Source organism: Tasmannia lanceolata, unplaced genomic scaffold, assembly GCF_043159265.1.
Source record: "Tasmannia lanceolata isolate RefF3 unplaced genomic scaffold, GAP_Taslan_0.1 ptg000008l, whole genome shotgun sequence".
NCBI classification, from domain to species: domain Eukaryota; kingdom Viridiplantae; phylum Streptophyta; class Magnoliopsida; order Canellales; family Winteraceae; genus Tasmannia; species Tasmannia lanceolata.
The window spans coordinates 55795872-55817217 of NW_027518685.1; the positions used below are offsets into that span (position 1 = coordinate 55795872).

The 21346-nt window shown below is 37.3% G+C and overlaps 1 long non-coding RNA gene across 1 annotated transcript; it reads right to left on the bottom strand.

Annotated features, from left to right (window-relative positions):
- Positions 1 to 19869: 19869 nt before the first annotated feature.
- LOC143883650 (uncharacterized) lies at positions 19870 to 20936 on the bottom strand. The gene is made up of 3 exons (XR_013252463.1): positions 20460 to 20936; positions 20273 to 20360; positions 19870 to 20056 (listed from the first exon to the last, which is right to left on the bottom strand). It is a non-coding gene; the product is annotated as an uncharacterized LOC143883650 (long non-coding RNA).
- Positions 20937 to 21346: the final 410 nt, after the last annotated feature.

The following is a 21346-nucleotide window of genomic DNA, read 5'->3' on the forward strand; positions in this document are numbered from 1 at the left end:
AATATTTGAGTCGTGAGATGTGTCTGTAATTGGGATTGTTGATCTTGTAGATCATCATGTGGCCACCCACATGGTCTTGTTCTCATACAGAATGAACATCCTATCCATGCGGGCTAAGATCAACACTTATGTGTCTTTACACGGAACCCTAAGCAAAACCTAATAGATCAGGGGGCTAAGATCATCTGATGATCCAAGTGGATCGTTATGTAAAAGTGGGCCCAATTGGAGGCGCCACACGTAGCGGCAAAACCATGAGGCTGGCGGGTGTCTTTTTGGCCATGGGTGATGTGGCGTGTTTTGGCATCCTGTATGGTGACTAAACAGATGATTTGACAATGACATGGCAAGTGATAAGCTTCACAACTAGTTTTGGATGATGGTTATCGCATTAGCTAGTAAGATTGAAAATGGCAACAAAGAGGAGTTTTTCCAAAACTTTGGAAACTACCTAGGCAGATGCCACGTAAAAAGGCCAGTTCTATCAGATTTTGGGTGAACTCGCAATGAATGTACCTAGGTAACTCTTGCCTATTAGCTACTCTAATCTAATTTGTTATTTGTGTTGTGGAACTTTATCGTATGCTTTGGGGTTTTGGGGGGGGATGGTTAAGCTCTACTTAGGCCTTAAGCGACAATATTTTTTTTCATCTCTTTATTCAGTATAACAGGAAACTAGGTAGCTCTTGCTCATTTGAAACCCTACTTAATATGTTATTTGAGTTTTATGAATTTTATCTTATGCTAGGAGTAGAGTTTTTATCTCTACTTGAGCCTAAAGCTACATTTGTTATATTTCTGTTCAATATAACAGGAAAATTATTTATCTCTTCACACAAGGAGACTTTAGTTATAAATTGTCTGTCATTATACTGCAAAAGTTATGACTTTGCATCAAATGAATTGGATATGCCTTTACTGAATGTTTATGTAATGGGAGATTAAAATTTATAATGGTTGCATGCCATTTATGTATGAGTCACTTCAACTTCTATTTTTCATGTAATTTTATTTATTGTTTTGTTTGGTTATTCTCTTGAAACTTTCTCTCACCATTCATTTGGTAACTAAGATTAGTTCATTAACTGTACTGCTGCTTTTCAGAGTGTAAATATTAATTCGTGGTGTAAATTTTTTTTTTCGTTCAGTTAGGCACAACAAAGGAAGGCCGCTTTGAGAAAGTTACCATAACAAGCTATTTTATCAGAGGTTGGCCGCATGGTTGAGGAGATGCAAACACTGAATAAGAAACTAGAAGAAACAGTAAGTCATATTGCCCAAGCAAGCAATATTATTTGCTAAAACAAATAGAGCACCTGAATAATGTCACTTTGCAACTACTATGACGTTAATTTTGCGACCATATATACCAACCAGTAACCAGTGTGTTTCTGTGGACCCCGATCCGAGAGAGGCGGGGGACGAGCCCCCAGAGAGTCTCTAGATCATCCACGCGTGAATGAGAGCTCTACCAAGGACCCTAAAAAAAGTGTCTCTCACAGCATGAGTGGCGATACAAAGTAAGATACATCTCGATTTGGGGAGTAGCCCAGATTCGAGACATACCTTAAACAAAGAAGAGTCGTCATCCAAGGAAGTCGGCCCTGGATCCCATACTATACTCTGTTGTAATGGATAACCAGAGATATAAAAGGTTCGTGCCTGGTTACGAATTTGGAAGGTCTGAAGAGCACCTCATCCGCCCAAGTGCAAGCACCTGGTCTCTTATGCCATTTACTTATTGATTTTGAAGAGTTTTGGGCGAAAGTCATGTGAAATGGGAACATATATCTCCGAGAAGACGTCTACCTAATCATGCATGTCACAAAGATTAATAATAAGCACATGCAAAATAAATGAAAGAAGTGTCACCTAGGTGTAGCTAAGTTATGAGTGTCATGCCTAAATGACGTCTAAGTTCTGGTGTGCAAACACATGCATACTACAGCTAAAGGTATAAAGTCTGCACAAGATATAATAAATACACTAAGCTAGAAAGATAAATGAGCTACAACTGAGCATATGATCAAGGTAAATAAGAAGGTAAATGCTAACATGCGAATAAGTAAAGAAATGATCACACACTATCATAATCCTATGCAAGAAATCATAAATAATCAATATGCAAACACAAGCCCTAAAGTGCTAACAACAGACCCTAAGACTCTAAAGCCTAAACCCGAGTCTTTGGATGATCTGATGTTCATCCAAAGAAGCCTACGTATCCCCGCCTCCACGAGAATCAAAGTCACGTAGTTCTCCGCACCTATTCTAAGCTATGATGCCTAAGACATCTAGACCTCTATCCTAGACTCGACCGAAAAGACCGAACTAGTTATTAAAGCTTCTTGTGCAATTATTTAAATTCTAGTGGATTGTGGATTTTAGGACACCCTATATGCCCTAACTAAATGCAGGTTAGCTCTAAGCTAATGCAGGTAGTTCCAACAACCTATGTGTAACTAGGCTATGTGTCCTAAAGAAAAATAATGGAATCACTAACGCATCCTAGACCTAGTCATCAGTCAGCGATGTGAATCGCCAACTGACCGGACGGAGGCACAACCTACTCCTAGCTAGGAGAGACTCCTAACTCTAGAACAAACATAATCAGGACAGACTCCTAACCCTAAGACACCCCAACCATCTAGGATAGACTCCTAACTCTAGGGAAAGATCTTTTTGAAAAAAGATTTTGAAGAATTTTTGTTTTTTTTTTTGAAGTTTTGAAATTTTTATTTTTGAAGGTTTGACTGAACTTGGGATAAGAATCTCAACCAGCCTACGTACCCCATGGAAGAGGATCAAGCCAACGTAGTTCGGAAACAGACTCTCCTAACTACTTCTAATGACTCTACTTTTCAGATGTTTTTGGATTTTGAAATGTTTTAATGTTTTAATATTTTGAATTTCTAATGTTTTGGATTTTCAAGAGTTTTAACCCTTTTAGCCAAAGGGAAATAAGGAGACAACCAAAACGAAAAGAACACTCCTGTGATCCATAGCCTGGAGAAGTGTCAGATGAAAAGACAGAACCCTTTTAGCCTAACGGTTGTCCTAAACAAGTAAATCGGTGTCACAAATAGATGATAGAATGGAAGGAATCACAAGAAGGTGTGAAAACCTAAGAAGACTGAGTTAGACCCTAAGAAAAGGGAGAAGAACTAAATCAGAAATGAAGTCTTGCACTGCTCTTCTCTGAAAGAGTGTGCAGGTGAGACAAGACCTGTCTCTCAAATGAAGATGACCATTAGGATCAATGAGACATAGCCTATCTCCTAAAAGGGAAGAATTGACAAGAGAATGAGATTGGGTGAGTCTCTTAAAAAAAGGATTAGACTGGGCGAGTCCCCCTAAATGAAAAAGATGAGACTGAGAGAGTCTCCCTAAAACAAAGAGATAACTGGGGCGAATGAGACAAAGCTTGTCTCTTACTGGAAAACAACTAACTTTAATGAGACATTGAATGTCTCCTATGGAGGGCTCCAAGTAACCTTATCATTGTCTTTGTAATGATAAGTTGGGGTGCTTATCTAAAAGGCTAAGCTAGCCTCTAATTAGTGAGAGGTGTTTTGACATGAGACTATGTAAGTCTCCTATGTGTGTTTCACTAATGAGACAAAGCCTGTCTCTAAAGGGTTTGACTTTCCGCTGAGACATAACTTGTCTCCCTAAAGGGGGCTCTAGATGACTCTTTTATTGCCCTTTCAACGAGAAGTGAACGAATATCTAATGATTTCAAGATACATGTCTAAAAAAACTGGGCTAGTCTACTAAAGAGGGGAATGCTACTAGGATTTGGCAAATCTCCTAGAAGATGGGCTTGGGCTAGCGCCTTCATCGCCCTTGTAATGAATAAAGCTCCCAAATTGAAACAGAGCCAAGATGAATTACCATCAAGTACTAAATTAATATAAGTATACTCAACATCTAACTGACAACTGATTATACAATTTTAAAAAAAAAACGCAATACTACGAACACAAAAATAAACCTTTTTTAATCCTATCATATTCAAAAGAGACATTCACACAGTTATACCAATCAAAACATAAAAGATAAAATGACCTTGAGTGATTTTAAAAAATTAACAAGGTTGGTATCAACAGAACAGGTGAATGCCAATATAAGCACTACCATATCTGAATAATTGCATGAAATCTATTCTATTTACTGCAACCATTGATTCTACTATCCAAAATAAAAGATAAACTGATCTCTAATACTACAATGACAACACTGCTATGTTTATATCCTTGAATTCTCAATAGGGATGCCATTATGCTTAATAGACAAAACCATATTTTGTTCATATGTCATACATCAACACAAATAGAGCTATCATAACTCTCTAAACAAAGAAGGGTACTTCAATTGATATACACCTACAAACATGATAGGATTTAGGCTTTTGGCTCCAGCCAACCTTTTGAAAATTATAGAAACTTGTGAAAGATGAAGTAATTTAACATAAACATGCAGATTTCAACAAAACCAATTCAATCCATGATGATGCTGACGTCAGCTCCTTGAGGTATCATTAGTAAACTCCCTTCACTTACGGATTTTATAAATGAAAAATCTATAATCCTCTCCCAAATGAAAGCTAAAAGACTACTTATAAGACAAATATAAAGCTGTATATATTACCCAACCTCATTTTAAAAAGCAATGGCTCACCAAAAGTTTTCATATATCCTTCAAAATTTTAACAATTCACTTCAATGGAATTATGCATGCAATGTATGACCTCTCTTTCTTTGGTTTTGACAGAAATAAGTGTTCAAACAAATAAAAGGAACTTTGAGAAACTATTTGTAACACAAATTCATGCGACCAACGACACATATTGATGAACTACATGAGCACAGAACTACACAATTGCTGAACTAACACATACTGAACTATACAAGCATTGAACTAACAAGCACTACTGACGAAAACTGAAATATACAAATATTAAACCATATTAACATTGAACGAACAAGCATTACTAATAAGCATGGAAAATGTGGAGGCACTAAACCATAATAGCACTGAACTATCACTACTAACAAGCACCGATGTGTACAAGTGCTGAACTACATGAATACTACTCTCTCTTAAAAATTAAAGTAGATGAGAAAAGGGTTACCTGGATTGAAGGAATTGGCAACTAAACATGAATTACCTCTCCCCTTTTTATATCTCCTGAGATGTGCGGAGGCTTGCTGCGATCAGACCTTATTTTTTATGATGCATGTAAGCTCTCGTCTCCTTTTTCCTTCAAAGATCTACAAGCCTCTAGCACTGTGACCTTGAAATCCCCTTTATAACTCCTCTTTTATACTCTTACCGGTGTTAATTTGAAACAACAAGCGTCTCCATGTTGAATTATTACCACCTCCTAGGAGAAACTTCCAATCCGAGTCTTAATTCTTCATCTGAAAGGACTAAATTGGAAATCTTAGCAACTCCTCAAACTAGAACGATTTGAACTGATGTTCCACCAAATAAGAATTTTATGTTGCTTCTCCACAAATCTGAAATGTCTGTCCTTTTCCTTCAAAACTAGTGCTGAGCTATTTAGATCGAGGTTAGAAGAAGCTAAATTTGTGCCACAAGTTTTTTCAGATCTAGGATTTGAAGCGTTGAATTAGGGTTTCACAACTTCGACCTAGGGTTTCATAAACTAAAGTATGCAGAAATTGAAAAATGAACAGTTATATGGTAAAAAAAATGAAGAAACACAAGATTTGAAATTTGAGACAGAGATCTAGGGCATGAGAGACTAGGTTAGGGTTTTGAAGCTAGAGCTTTGGATTTAGGGTTTTAGACTAGGATTTAGAGTTTAAGCACTAAGAAGAAAAGAAGATGAGATCTGGATGGAGCTTGAGCTCGTCAGAAATGGTAAACCGACCAGAAATTGTCTGGAGAATGACCGGAAATATTGGATCTAGGGTTTAAAAGCTATACGAGGGTTAAGGTTTTGAAAATAAAATTTTGAAAATCAGAAAAAGAAGAAAACCTCATAAGAAAAGAAGCATCTCAAGGAGGGGGAGCTGACCGGATTGTGGTCGGAGCATGGTCGGAGTATGGCCGGAGAAGAGAAAGGAATAAGGTTAGGATTTTGATTTTCTCTCTATTCTCCCTCTCTCATTCTCTCTAATTTTAGAAGAAAAACCCAGATCCCCCATAAATGAGGGTTAAGTTTGATATTTATAGGAAAAATTAGATGTTGATATCGGCACTACCATTTGATGAGGCGCGCGAATTGCGCGATTTTTTGATAAACGCACGAACAATCGTGTCTTATTCGGACCTGGGTCGGCCCTCTCCTAGATGATTCACCCCCCTTTTGATTACACTGCACTTCTTACTCGCTTCGTCTTATTAGGTAATTTTGCTCGAATTTTGACAAAATTTTACAGGAACCTAGATGGGACCCTAAGCTAGCCTAGGGTGAATTTTGAGGCTCTAATTCACTGAGTTGATAGGGTTGTGCTCAAACAAGGTATATAAGGGTTCGGTCAAAATGGGGTGTCTACAGATGCCCCTCTTTCGCAGAGCGTGCTTGTCGCGCAAATGTCAAAGCTGAACAGACAACACATTTTGGCCGACCCAAAAATAAAAGAAAGCAATTTTTTGGATTTTTGGTTTTGAGATGGTATTCAGAAGGGTAAATTGGATTTTAGTTTTAAAATTTCACATTCAACATGACTTATGATTAACTTGGTGAAACGCTGGACACATAACTCAGCATTCAAAAGATATTGGTGAGACAGCCTCCCACATATAACTCGGGTAACACATCGGTCACACAGGTATTCCTGACTCCACACTTGGATGGCGGTACACTGTGGAACGACGGATCATGACTTGACTTTTCATTATTAATAACTAGATAGAGTTGCGGTCCAGCTTTTCACAAAATTAGACAAGAAAGAACAACAGTTGAATGAAAATTTTGATCAAGGGTCCATGGCGATAAGCCACGAAGAGGCTTGCAGAGAACGAGGGTCCACAGTGACAAGCTGTGAAGAGCCACGCAAACAGGAGTCGAGGGTCCATTGCTATAAGCAACGAAGAACCTCGCGGAAAAGACATTTTTTTTAGGAAACTGGATGTCGAGGGTCCATAGCAATAAGCTACGAAGAGCCAAGAAGTAATCAAGGGTCCATGGTGACAAGCCGTGAAGAGCCACACAATGAATCTAGGGACCATGGCAATAAACCATGAAGAGCCCAGCAAAAAGGAATCAAGGGTCCACGATAATCAGAGGTAGAATAGGCCTGTTACAGAGGAGGAAGATGAGAGCTTATTAAAACAGTTAAAGAAGACCCAGGCTAATATTTATGTATGGGGTCTACTCATGGCTTCGTCAAAACACAAAAAGTTAGTCCTTCGAGAACTTAATGCAGCTCAAGTCTCTATTGATACAACCCCGGATGAACTAGTGAGTTTAGTTGCCATGGCTAGGGCATCAAGGGCCCTGAGGACCTACCTCCTAAAGGTCGAGATCACACCAAGCCTCTTAAGATTACAATCATTTGTAATATGAAGAAAGTGCCAGAGGTGTTGGTTGACAATGGCTCCGCCCTGAATGTTTGCCCGCTGAGTACCGCGACAACCTTAGGATTTGGTCCTAGAGATTTTGTTCCATCTGAACAGGGTATCTTAGTATACGACGGCACTCGTCGAGACGTCATCGGGACTTTGGTGACCGAAATTCAAATAGGAGGCGAAGAATTTGAGATTGAATTCCTAGTGTTAGATATTAAGGCCTCATTCTTGCTACTATTGGGTCGTTCATGGCTACACAAGGTCGGGGTTGTCCCATCCACCTTACACCAAAAGTTGAAATTTGTTTTGAACAACAAAGTGATGTGAAGGGAGACCCTGACTTAGAAATAGGCCAAATCTCTCATGAAATAACCATTGGCGGAGCAGGGGATTTCAGTCTAACTGGTTTTTCTTTAGAGGTATCAACCATAACTCTCGAAAAGGCGATGAGTGAGTAAATCTTTTTCCTGAGTAGTACAAACTCGAATGTAGTCCGGATGATACGTTTACAAGGCTACATTCCTGGGGCAGGACTGGGAAAATATCACCAAGGTCTAACTGAATGGCCAGTGTTCAAAAACCTTTAATTGTTTGTTTGGGTTAAGATATCAACCCACTAAGACTGAGGTTAAAGACATGAAGAAATAGATGCAGAAGTGGGCGGAATGCCGCCGAAGGGGTTTGGACCTTCCCATAGGGGCCATTTGATCTGACGATGAATGGTCGCTTTCGCATGGAAGGAGCAGATACTCCGTTCTGTGGGTTCACTGAAACTTGGTTAGATGAGAGCACTAGGCAAATACTATCAGGGTTTGAATTCTTTTTTGATCTCGAGCTTGCCGAAAAACCAGAGGATATGCACATTACAAAGACAAAGTCTGATACTTATTGGGTAGAGAGCATGGAACCAGACTTTCTGAATTCACTTTTTCAGGATGAGACTCAGACGTTACCGTAATAGACCGGAGTACACAGATTCTTGACCCGACCCACCTAATCACCGCGGCAGAAGGACCATTGACTAACTAGAGTTCTCAGGTCCTACCACAAGTTACCTTTTAGTATAGTCAAGTTCTTCCAAAAGAGTCAGTTGTTCGTAAGTATGTGTCAGTCTCTAAGTCTGATTCAGAGTCTTTTTCTTCTAACGATTCTTTTGATGCAGGTACTGTAGAGGTCGAGTCTACTCTTGACGTTGGTGGCGAATCCCTTCCTAGTGTTGCTGAATTTCATGATGGGTCGTCTGTTTGGTCTGATCAGTCTGTACATAGTGTTGTTGATTCCATTCATGTCAATGTTTCTTTCGTGTCTGCAAATACTTTTTTTGAGTCCTGTATGAAGCTTGATGTTGCATGTACTTCTGATGTAATCAGTTCATCAAATGAAATAAAGGACTTTTCTTCTGTGTATATTCCTGTCTCTATTTCTATTTCTTCTACTGAATCTGCTTTAAAATCTGATAATAAAAATAATGATAATCAAGACTCCCCCTCTGATGAGGATGTCGATGAAATTCCCCCTGAAATCAAACATTTGATCCAACCGGAGGAGAGTCACCGAGCAAAACCACTCGAAGAGGAAGTTGAAACTATGAATATCGATGATGAAACCTTAATTCGGAAAATAAGGATTGGCAAAGCTTTATCTCCTCAGGAGCGTGAGGAATTAATCACTCTACTTAAGGAGTTCAAGGAGGTTTTTGCTTGGTCTTATGATGATATGTCAGGATTAAGTGAGGATATCGTTCAGCATCGATTACCTTTACTCCCTGGCGCCAAGCCAAAGAAGCAAAAACTCTGAAAACTCAAAACAGAATGGGAGTTGAAAGTCTATGAGGAAGTTAAGAAACTTCTAGAAGTGAAATTCATACAAGTGGTTGAATATCCTAAGTGGCTGGCAAACATAGTACCGGTGCCCAAGAAGGATGGAAAAGTCCGAATGTGTGTGGATTTTTGAGATTTGAATAAGGCAAGTCCTAAAGAAGATTTTCCTCTGCCAAACATTGATGTCTTAGTGGATAATACAGCTGGACATGCTCTTTTATCCTTTATGGATGGATTTTTCGGGTACAATCATATTAAGATGGCACCCGAGGACATGATAAAGAGGTCATTTACACTCAGTGGAGCACCTATTGCTACATAGTAATGTTGTTTGGTCTAAAGAATGTTGGTGCTACTTACTAGAGGGCTGCAACTACTCTTCTTCATGACATGATTCACAAAGAGGTCGAGGTTTATGTAGACGATATGATCGTTAAGGCGAAGACTCGATCAGAACATGTAGTTACCTTGAGAAAATTCTTTGAGAGAATCAGGAAATATCAGCTCCGCTTGAATCCAAACAAGTGTGGATTTGGAGTTACATCAGGAAAACTCTTAAGATTCATGGTCAGTGAAAGAGGAATTGAGGTTGATCCTTAAAGAATTAAGGCAATCCAAGAAATGGAACCGCCAAAGACGAAGAAGCAGATTAGAGGATTCCTTGGAAAAGTTCAGTACTTGAGAAGGTTCATATCTCAGCTGACCATGACATCTGAACCGATTTTCAAGTTGTTAAAGTAGAATTCCTCAAAGAAATAGAATGAAGAATGTCAAGAAGCGTTTGAAAAGGTTAAGCAGTGTTTATCATTGCCTCCTGTCTTGTCACCTGTCATTCCAGGCCAGCCATTGTTGTTATACTTGTCAATCACAGACAGAGCAATGGGCTGTATGCTTGCTCAGAAAGATCCAGAGTCTAACAAGGAAAAGCTCATTTACTATATCAGCAAGAAAATGCTAGAGTACGAAATGAAGTACTCTATTTTGGAAAAGACTTATTTAGCATTAGTCTGGGCAACCCAAAGGCTTAGACATTATCTTCTATCGAACAAGGTCCTTTTGCTTTCACGGATGGATCCGTTGAAGTACTTGTTCGAGAAACCAGCTCTTACAGGAAAAACAGCTAGATGGTTATTATTTTTATCTGAATTGACATCACTCATGTCACTCAGAAATCAATTAAGGGGTGGGTCATAGCTGAGCAGCTGGCTGATGCTCCTGTAGAGGAGAATGGTTTTCTGAAAGCCGAGTTTCCTGATGAAGAAATCATGGATGTCGAAGAAGAGACTCCGAGTACCAGGTGGCTAATGTACTTTGATGGAGCTGTAAACAATCATGGTCAAGGAGTAGGAGCAGTGCTTGTATCTCCCAAGAAAGAGTACATTCCCATATCTATCAAGTTACAATTTGAATGCACACATAACATGGCAGAGTATGAGGCATGCATATCAGGACTTGAGGCGGCTTTATTTCTTCATGTTCAAGAGATAGATGTATGTGGGGACTCAATCTTGATCATTTGCCAGATTAATGGACAATGGAAAACTCGAGAGGACAGATTGATTCCATATAACACATATTTGGAATCACTGATCAAGAAGTTCAGGAGTACTACTTTTACTCACTTGTCAAGAACCAGAAACAAATTTGTTAATGCTTTAGCTACTCTTGCTTCTATGTTGGATATTTCTGCAACTATGGAGGTCTAACCTTTAGCTGTCAGATTGTAATAGGCTCCAACTCATGTGAATGCGATAGAGATATTGGCAAGGTGTCTAGATGGAAAGCCGTGGTTTATGGACATCAAGAATCTTATTACAGGCAAAGGGCATCCTCCTGAAGCTTCAAGTAAAGAGAGAAAGACTCTTCAGAGATTGGCTACCAACTTCATCATTTGTGGTGAAGAACGGTACATGCGATCTTTTATTGGAATACAACTCTTATATGTTGATGAGGACAAAGCTGCAGAGCTTATTGAACAAACCCATGAGGGAGTTTACGGACCTCATATGAATGAAAAAATATTGTCTAGAAAAATTTTGAGACTTGGATTCGATTGGCCCACAATGGAAGCAGACTGTTTTGCTTTTGTGAAGAAATGTCACAAATGCCAAGTCTATACGAATCTCATTCATGTTCCCCCTTCAGAGTTGCATTCTTTGACTTCGCCATGGCCTTTTTCAGTATGGGGAATTGACATCATTGCAAAATTTTATCCAAGATCCTCAAGCGGACATGAGTACATTTTGGTAGCTATCGTTATTTCACAAAGTGGATTGAAGCTGCTTCGTATGCTTCCATAACTTTGAACATAGTTGCGAAGTTTATCTGTACAAACATCATTTGTAGATACGGAGTACCCCATGAGTTGATTTCTGACAATGGGTCACACTTCAAGAAGGAAGTGATACACCTGTGTGAAGAGTTCAAGATTAAGCATCACAAGTTATCTCCCTACAGACCTCGGACAAATGGAGCTGTAGAGGTAGCAAATAAAAATATCAAGGTCATTATCAGTAAGATGACTAAGACTTATAAAGACTGGTCGAACAAACTTCCATATGCCTTATGGGCTTATAGGACATCGATCAGGTCTTCAACAGGTGTAACTCCGTATTCTTAAGTGTACGGAATGGAAGTTGTCCTCCCTGTTGAGCTGAGAATCCCATCCTTGAGAGTGATGATGGAAGCTGATTTGCCAGAGTCTGAATGGGCGAAGGCAAGACATGATGAGCTGCAGATGATAGATGTAAAGAGGCTGAGAGCCTTATACCACATTCAGGGATATCAGAGGTGAATCGAAAAGCCTTCAATAAGAAAGTCCGTGTCCGAGACTTGAAATCAGGAGATCTTGTTTTGAAATCCTACAAGGCACCGGTATTTGATCAGAGGGAAGTTCAGGCCAAACTGGTCTGGTCCTTACATAGTCGATGAAGTCCTGCCTGGAAAAGCCGTGAGACTCATCAATGAAAATGGAGAAAAATTAACAGAACCTACAAACCTGGATCAACTCAAGAAATATACGCTTAAGTATACCATGAGGCCATCCTTGGACGATTTGAGCTTCAAGCCAACAACCCAAATGTTTTAAAGCGTTTGCAAACCCTTTGAACCTAAAAAGAAAACTTTTTCTTTGATAAACCCAAACAAGGGGCATTTTTTTTAGTTCAAAAGTTTGAACTACGTTATGACCTGATCCCTTTCTATAGGGTACGTAGGCAGCCTGTTCAATTCAGCTTTGGTCACAACCTTTTGAAAAAAAAAAAAAAAACCACAACAATCTTTTAAACCTCAAATGAGCGAACTACGCAGACCTGATTCCCATTTTTCTCAGGGATATGTAAGTAGTCTGGAGGGTCCAGATTCGGTCTAAATACATGTAAACACACCAAAGTTTTAACTTGTTTGAACCTAAGCCTACCTAAAAGTCCTTCTAGTGTATTTAGGCCCAGGTTTGTAGAGAAACAGAAATAAAAAAAATGATGGAGTCTTAGACCTGCTAGACTGAAAACCCGAAAGGACGGTCTAGGCAAAAGTTATGGTCATTCACCCGCTAAGCTGAAAATCCGAAAGTACTGCTTAAGCAAAAATCAGGGTGCAGAGCCTGCTGGATGAAAAATCAGTAAGGGCAGACAGTCCAAGCAAAATATAAGGCATATGGTCCGCTAAATCGAAACCCACATGGCAGTGACTTCATGAAAGGACAAAGCTTCCGGAAGCCAGCTGAATTTTCATCTTCTTTGGTATTACTCCAATGTCTGAGTAAGCGTCAACAGAGCTTTCTTTATTAATCTCTAAGCTAGGGAGGTTGAAACTAAGCAATCCGAAGGGGATAATAACTATGAGGGAAATACAGAAAAGAGTGAGGAAACACCTTTAAACACGGTATTCAAAAGATTTTAAGAGTGGTCGCCTTTTACTATATTTTATCAGGCTAAGAAGCATATTCAGTCTCTCTTAGTGTTCAAGTTGTGTATTTGTCAATGTCCTCGTTCGTCACTTGTCAAAGTCTTTCTTTTGTCGAGTAGAGGTCAGGTTTTCGAAGTCTCAATGTCCTCCCAAAGCCAAGGTGACAAGAACAAAGAGGTAAGAATTTGTGGCTCCTGTTGGACAATGTAAAGCAGAGTAGAGTTCAGAAGGTGACAGGGTCTAAAGCCCATTTACAGCCTCAGTAGACAGCAGAGATGAAAAGAAATTATGTGCAGAACCAATTTCTTGTACATGAGAAAGGTTTTGTAAACTCAAGTGTTCATGAGAAAAGTTTTGTAATCCCAGGTGTTCATTAATGAAAGCTTTTTGCTTATCCTTTTTTATCCTTTTTTGTGTTGCTCTCCAATGAATTTTTCATAGAAGTAATCATACTAGGGGCATCTTTTATGACTTGCGTCATAAAAGATGTCGGTCAAACAATGATATTTGAGATGGCTATTCTCATCAAATAGAGATAAGAGAAACTCGAACACCCTCTTTTGGTTCAAGCTCTTCAATCAAGTTGTTTTTTTCAAAGTCAAGTTTTCAGAAAATCTTATCCCCATGCGAAGTCTAGAATTCGCTCTTGCAATCTCCAAACCCCAACAGAATGCTTTTCAATACCCGAAAACTCCTTCAAGTTTCTTGAGTTTTATCTTTAGCAAAAATCATGCATTTTTAGTCACTCTCGTTAAGAGATGACTTATCCATCTGATGAAATCAATCAAAGTCAGTAAATTCTTTAATTATTTCAACATGTTTTATTTAATAAGGTAGGAAATTGTCAATGGCTCTGTGATTTAGAGTTTGGCATTTTCTCTCATTATTTTGTAAATTTTTACCAATAGCTCTATGTTTTGGAGTTTGGTCTTTTCTCTCATTATTTTGTGAAGATTTAAAAATGGAATAGCTAATGGCTTCGTATTTTGAAGTTTGGTCTTTTCTTCAAACATTTTGGAAAGGTTTTAAAAGGAAATCGTCAATGGCTCCTTGTTTTGGAGTTTGATCTTTTCTCTCACTATTTTGTGAAATTTTAAGGAAATAGCCAATGGCTCCGTGTTTTAGAGTTTGGTCTTTTCTCTCATCATTTTGAAAAAAGAAATTTTAAAAGAAATCGCCAATGGCTCCGTGTTTTGGAGTTTGGTCTTTTCTCCGAACATTTGGGAAAGGTTTTAAAAGTGGAATTGCCAATGGCTCCGTGCTTTGGAGTTTGGTCTTTTCTCTCATTATTTGGTGAAGTTTTAAAAGGAAATCATCAATGGCTCCGTGTTTTGGAGTTTGGTCTTTTTCTCTCAATATTTTGGGAAAGGTATTAAACGTGGAATTGCCAATGGCTCCATGTTTTGGAGTATGGTATTTTCTCTCATTATTTGGTGAAGTTTTAAAAGGAAATTACCAATGGCTCCGTGTTTTGGAGTTTGGTCTTTTTCTCTCAACATTTTGGAAATGTTTTAAAAAGAAATTGCTAATGGCTCCATTCTTTGGAGTTTGGTGTTTTTTTCTAGCTGTTTTGTGAAGATTTAAAAATAGAATAGCCAATGGCTCCGTGTTTTAGAGTTTGGTTTGTTCTCTCATCGTTTTGAAAGTTTTAAAGGGAATTATCAACAGCTCTGTGTTTTAGAGTTTGGTCATTTCTTCTAATATTTGAAAGGCTTTCAGAAAGAAATTTCTGGTGAAGAAACTCCGTGTATTTGGAGTCTGGTCTTTTCTTCTTCGCCCGTGACAATTAACAGTGAAATGACAAATTTTGGCCTGTCTAATTGTCACTCCGCAATGTACCGCTACCTACTGAGATTAGGAGTCAGGTACATTTCCGTGGATTTATATGGAACCCTTTCCATATGACCATGTAAATCTTGGGTGATTCGCTACCTTGAAAGAGAGGAGTCAGAGTTATCCGAATAGTTAAACAGATGGATTTTCAGCAATGGTCTGTATAGCTATCGTTCCTTTTATTTTGAGGCAATTTTGACAATTGACCAAGCTAGTTTTGGTCTGGTTGTTAGCTGGAACCCTTATTCGTCGATACAAGTGAATGTTTGAGTGTGATTTTACTCTTTGAATCTTTGTTTTGTATCTTGCTTTGATTAAATTTTGGTTTACCAGTAAAAAATTGTGTATTGTGCATGTTTGTTTTCAATAAAAGTCAATGTTAAATGTTGTGGATTGCTTAGTTAGAAGATTAGAGAGAGGCTATCTCATTTATATGTTATGTTTACTGTATTAAGAGTTGGTGAGAAGCTATCTCCTTATTGTTTGCAGATTTTGAGTCTTGCTGCAAGGCCGTTTTACTGTTTTACCCTTGTGAATACTATTTTTTTAGAACCAAAACTCAAAAAATTATTTTATTTTAATTTCAGGTCAGCCAAAATGTGTTGTCTGTTCAGCTTTGGCATTCGCGCGACAAGCACGCTCTGTCAAAGAGGGGCATCTGTAGACACCCCATTTTGACTGAACCCTAAATTGCTTGGTTTGAATAATGTTCCTTTAAATAATGGAATTAGTGTCCCAAGTTTTGCCTTAGAGTAGATTAAGATCCCATTTAAGTTCCTCTAAAATTTCGTCGAAATCCGCCAAGAAATGGTAAATAAGACGAGTGTAGTTTGTAGTATAGTGTAGTTTAGGGTAGAGGAAAGGGGAGTGGTTTATCCTGTTTGGGTGTGGTCTGATTGGAATAATTTGCAGTAAGAGATTGTCCCAGGTAATTAAAAGGGTTTGAATTTTTCATAATTTTTCATTAAGCGTTTTCTTGTTGACCACTTATTTTAGCAAAACCAAGTCAAATATACTCAAAAAGGAGGGGTGTCTTGTAACATAAAAGGGTGGAAAATTATGAAAAATACCTATAAATAGATAAGTAGCTTGAAAGAGAAGCTAGAGGGCCTTTTTCCCATTTTGGGAAGAAACCCTAGCAGAGCACATTTTTAGGAGAAAAGAGGAAGAACGAGAGATTTTCTTGCGAAACCCTAACTTTCCTTTAATCATTTTGATTTTCTTTGGCTATACCTTATTGAATTTTGGCAAGATTTCAGCTATCCTCTTGTTGTTGAAGATTCAGATTTATTTGGAGGTTTGTTTTCAAAGAAAATCATTGATCTTTAATTCCAGCCAGAATGCATTTCTACAGGTATTTAGTTTGAATTAAGATGAAGATCAATATTTTTGAAAAGATCTGTTGATCTTGAATCTATTTCCATTATCCCTTTTTTATTTGCCTATTTACTTGAAAATTCCTTATGTTGTGAAAGATCTGTCGGTATTAGCATTGTTATAATTCTTTGATTTACTTGTTTATTTGAAAATCCTCTGTTTTATGAAAATTTTGCGGATGCTAATTTTATATCCTCTACCTAATCTATTTGTTTGTTTGAGAATCTACATCGTATGAGAAGATCTGCAAATTCTAGAATAATTTCTATTATTTTTATCTTCTAAATGATGTCATAATTCGATGGCCAGTTTTAAAAGAATTAAAAAGGATTTTCGTTATAAATGCATTTTTTCTCATATCCTCTGATAATTTTTTTAAAAATTTTTTTTATTAGTAACAGTACATTTAAAATTCATGTTGATGATTGAATCCCATATACCAATTTTCAGATTCTGTGTGTAAATTTTTTAAAAGAAAGTCATAAGGAGTTGCGATTAATAAAATTCATAGCATTATGTCACATGTATGTTTCTTTAGGTGTGTGTCTATGTAAAGGTTTCAGAGAATTTATTGTTGTAAATTATGAAAATTTTGCTTTGTTATATCTGTTTGAAAACTTAAGTTTCATCAAATGGACCAGCTAATGATCCTTGATGATATACACACCCCCTTTTTAATACCCTGCCTAAGTATCAATTGAATTCAGACATCTAAACAAGTATGAACACTTGTCAAACAACATAAAGACCCCTGATGATGAAGATGATGGCTAAAAAAAAAAAGGTTAGATCAAGATACTTGAAAGCTTATTCCTGTATATTTCAGGATCTTGATCTAACCTTATTTTTTTTAGCCATCATCTTCATCACCAGATCTGCCCATTTCCTTTATCCACTACCATTTTCTTCATCAGCCACCACTTTATTTTGGAGTGTAAAACTTATATTCACAGCCCCTTGAATCCAGTCACTACTACCTTAGTCCAGCTAGCATCACTAACCCCCCGCCACCTCATTTCCTAGATCTCACTACCATAAAGCTAGAATAGCAGTTGCAGAGGATGGGATGATAATAACATGTTCATGTAGAATATCTTTATATTCTCTTAGAATTAGAAAATGAAAATGTGATGAAATGAATTATTCAAGTAGCATGATATTAATATTGGCCATTGTAGGATTGTGGTTAATTCATGGCAATACATTAGTTTAGTCATGTTGTTTGTGATCAATAGGCTTGGATTTTTTTTATATATGCAAATAATATGGCTCGGACTTAGTTCCTTGATGTACTGTGAGAGTGGCTTTGGTGCTTTGATTTTTTTTAGAATACATGTTAGTTCAAAAGTGTTTGGGAACATCTATAATATGATTGAAATGTTTATTTTAGTGCCTGAGTTCAGGTTAATATAATATTTTCAAAATTAAGTTTGACCTTCTATTCAAGAATTGATTAAGTGTTTCCTTTTGTGACTTTCTATTTAAGCAATGTTTACATAGCAGATTTAATGAGCTTTGGATATATGATATTAATACCATAAGTAGAAAAGTATGTTCAGCTTGTATAAATCAATAGATTTTGAACTACATTCATTTGTATGACCTGTAATGATTCAGGCTGAAATTTTATGATCAGTTATCCTTGCATTTCCTTTCAAGTTTATTGGTTGCATTTTGTTGTCATCATAAGATCAGTAGGAACGAATTTATTTTAGTTCAAACAAATTACACTAAGAATACGCACAGATATTTAAATAAGTAGGGTTATTTTCACCAAAGGAACTTATAGGGGATAAATTCTTAGTTATTCAAGTCATTATAGATGATAATTGTAGTGTGTATATGTATTGCATAGATTATACAGATTCTCAAGGCCTTTTAGGTCATATTGATTGAAAATGAAATGTGTTACTAAACAATTTTTTGGAGAATCTTACACTACTTAATTTTTAAAAGTCATAAATATCATAAAAATTTGTACTGATTTCATAGTGGTAGTTATTTAGATGTAATAATGTTATTGTTCTTATTTAACCTTGTTTCTGATATGGATGTAGACTCAATCTGTTCCCAACTTTTTTTAGTAGCTATGAACATGTTAAGTTCCTTTAAAATATTTTCTGTTAGATAATTTATTGATTAAGGTCCAGTGTCATAAATAGTGTATATTTTGAGAATGACCCAAGTTCTTGAATATCGTTTAGCCTTTGTCTTAGATTGATCACTTTATTGCTTTATCACATAGAGATAATAATATCAAATCTTGTCCTTTAGTATATCTATTTATTAGGTGGATGCCTATACTTATATCATATCTTTCTAGTTTGGATTTTATGAGGGGAAAATGTAATCTTGAATATAAGTGAATCTTCTGTTTGTTTCTTGGTCCTTTTTCTCACAAGTAAAGGGAATTTTTATCCTCATGACAAAATATGGAAATAAAGCCCCATTCTTAGCTAGAACTTTACTTTGACATTGGGTTCTTAGAGTATATTAGGGAATATATTGTGAAGATTTTTTTATATTTTTTTTAGTCATTGAGTGTACATAGTCAAGACTTACATAAATATGTATAGTTTGAGATTGATACCTATTTCCACTTGTTAATATATATAATATAATACTGCCATTAGTTTTAAATTTGCCGGCTTATTCAAATAGAATTTCTGTAGTTCGAAAGTTTTTATTATGTCATAATCTTAAGCCTTGATGCCTGAACTACTGTGTTGATAGCTGAACATAATGAATTTATTATACTAAAAAGTGCTTGTAAAGTCACCTTGGGCTATGATGGGGTAGCCGGAGCCTCCCCTTTTAAGAGACTTGCTCATTAGGTTGTTTACCCATTTAGGAAACATATTTTGTCTCGTTAGAAAGTCGTAAGTTTTATTGGAGACATGCTTTGTCTCATTGGTCATAGTTGTCCTCTATTTTAAGAGACTTGCTCAGTCTCACTAGCACCTTTGCACCCCTTTATAAAGTGTTAGTCATATTTTGACTTATTTGTACCTTTTTTAGAGTGTTAGTTATACTTTGACTTATTTACACCCCCTTTTAGAGTCTTTAATATACTTTTAGTTAGGAGTATATCCTATAGCTTTGTTATCTCTTTCTTCTTTCTATAGAGCTTTGCTCAGTTTTTTAGACATTGTTTACTTTCTTGGGATCTTATCATTTTATTTTCCGGGACACTACTTTACTTGTTTTGGGATCTTAAATTTCTTTTCTCATGGGATACTAGTTTACTTGCGTGTGCATCATTTCATTTTCATTAGTTTACTATTTTAGGATTTTCCCTTTAGCCCAAGGGGTTTTACCTTATGATGTTTGTACTCTGCCGCAATTTGGATTATAGAGTGTGTTTTCATTTTGTTCATTTTGGCTAAAAGGGTTAGCATTTAAAATTCAAAACATCAAAAATTTGAAATCCAAAAATATTAGAAACTTGAAACTCAAAAACATTAGAAAATCAGAAAATCTAAAAAATGGGTACAAATGGCAACACATGCCCATCTTCCTTCCTTTCTTCCCATATCTTCATTCCTCTTGTTTATGAACTCTGTGTAAACGTTCATAACCTACATATTAGGACATATGTCAGTAGATTACAATTAAAATAAGTGGTGAAAATAACATCCCTAGTATCCATCCCTTCCATCTCACCAAATCACATCCCCATCACCCAACAAACCGAATTGTCATTTACCTCGTCCGTCACAGCCAAATCTAAACCCAAAATAATAAAACAATTTAACAAAATCAAATAATAGAAAAGGAAAGGTTTCAAAACTTACGGGGGATCTTAACCACCCTCGAGGTTTCGACAGTGTTTCGATGTCTTCCTTGCACATCTAGTACCATTCACTTTCAATGACCTTGTCACTACAACATAAAACAATGAGTAGTGTTAGGTTAGGAGTTGTTGATGCATTACATGAAATCAAAGTCGAGCGCATAAATTTGTATCATAAGGAAGCCTACCAGCTAGAAAGCGCCCGAATAGCTTTGACCTTATCGGATCTACGTTTGTTGACCTCTCCATCAATGTTCTTTTTTTTCGGCCTACTAGGTGACGTGAATGGTGACTTCTTAGCGTGCCCTGGTTTCTTTGACCTGAGGCCTTTCTTTACCCCTCTTATCATGCTGCTAGGGGCCACCTTTTCTTCCTCTTCAATATCTTGACTGTCAAGTACATCAAAAATCTCCTTCAAATCCCCTCCTTCGTCTCCACCTCGCCTCTCCTCCACTCTCCCTACAGGTGTCTCTAAATTCTCGTACACCTCCTAACCTTTAACCATCTCCTCTTTCTCTCCACTCTCCCCCCTACATTCTTCACTTCCTCCTCCCTAACATCTTCGTCCGCACCCTAACTCTCCTCCACTATCCCTACAGGTTTCTCTACAAACTCCTTCTCTCCACTCTTTCCCTCTACAGTATTCACTACCTCCTCCCTAACAATATTCTCCACACCCTGCCTCTCTCCACTCACTCTCTCTCTCTCTCTCTCTCTCTCTCTCTCTCTCTGCAGTCTTCTCTACAGATGGGACCTCATCTCTTAACTCATGTATCTGAGGAGTCATATCAGGACTCTTCCTCCTCTTTAGTTCCTTCACCTCTTCTACAAGAATGCTTAAGCTCCTCTTCAACGAATTGAATTTTGTAAGGGAAACACATATCTGTCCTTCATCTTGCCTCTCTTCTTGCTTCTCTTTCTGAAGAAAACGGAATGAGAATTCCATAGCATTACATTAGGATGGATACATTAATAAACTAAAAATTCACTGAAGAGGATAATTCATTACCAATATAGGCTTAGATTTGCCCATCGTCTCTGTCTCAGCAATCGTGACATCAACCAACACATCAAG